Source organism: Charadrius vociferus, unplaced genomic scaffold (assembly GCF_000708025.1).
Source record: "Charadrius vociferus isolate BGI_N301 unplaced genomic scaffold, ASM70802v2 scaffold37, whole genome shotgun sequence".
Classification (NCBI taxonomy): domain Eukaryota; kingdom Metazoa; phylum Chordata; class Aves; order Charadriiformes; family Charadriidae; genus Charadrius; species Charadrius vociferus.
In genome coordinates this window covers 756,779-757,639 of record NW_009649457.1, presented here as the reverse complement: position 1 = coordinate 757,639, position 861 = coordinate 756,779, and positions in this window count along the sequence as shown.

The window sequence follows — 861 nt, the reverse complement described above, 5'->3', positions numbered from 1 at the left end:
CCTCACAGGGACACTGCTGGTGGGGTACAGAGGGGTAATGGGCCACCCTTTGGTGGTGGCTTTTTTTGGCTGCCCAGGTGGCCCTTAATGATACCTAAAACCCCTCTCCAGCCTAAAAGGGATTTTGTTTTGCAAAAGGAGTGACAGCAAATTGGTAGCTGGAGGAGCGCTTGTGCTGCAGTACGGTGAGATGTTTATTTTGGCCCTGCCGCCCCGCAGCGTTTCTGGCTGACCCGGGCACCTTCGTGCCTCGGGGATGGAGCTGAGCCGGATGGCTCCCAAGGACTGGAGCACAGGGAGGGATCGGGGATGCTGTGGGGCCCCTCTCCTGCCTGGGGTTCCCGGCTTCAGGCTGGAGTTCATCAGGAGCACCTGGGCTTCTGTGAGACGCTCACATACATGTACATATATATGTGTGTGCCCTACACATATGCTTTTCTATCAGCTTCAGGGCCAGCTCATGGTAGGAGTTTGTTCTGGGGGGTGCAGATGCTGCTAGGGGGGTGAAATGCTGGGGTGCAGGCTGGTACCCCGCTGCCCCACGGTGCTGGGAGCTGTGGGTTCACCAAAACCTCTCTTGAGCTGGGTTGAGCCCGGGAGCAGAAAAATGTCCCAAATCCTAAAACGTTCCTGGTACAGGAAAAGCCTTTCCCACCCTGCTCTAATCACAGGGTGGCCCAGCGCCCTGCCAGCAGGTCCCACCCGTGTCCTTGGATCCAGCACCATGCCTATCCCCGTCCCACAACCCTGTGCCGAGGACAGCGGAGATGCAGCCCCTACCCCACCCCCCCATGACTCCATTCCTTCGTCCTAAAAATAATCTCCTGGCTGTAAAGAAACCCACCGGTGCCGTAGCGCCAT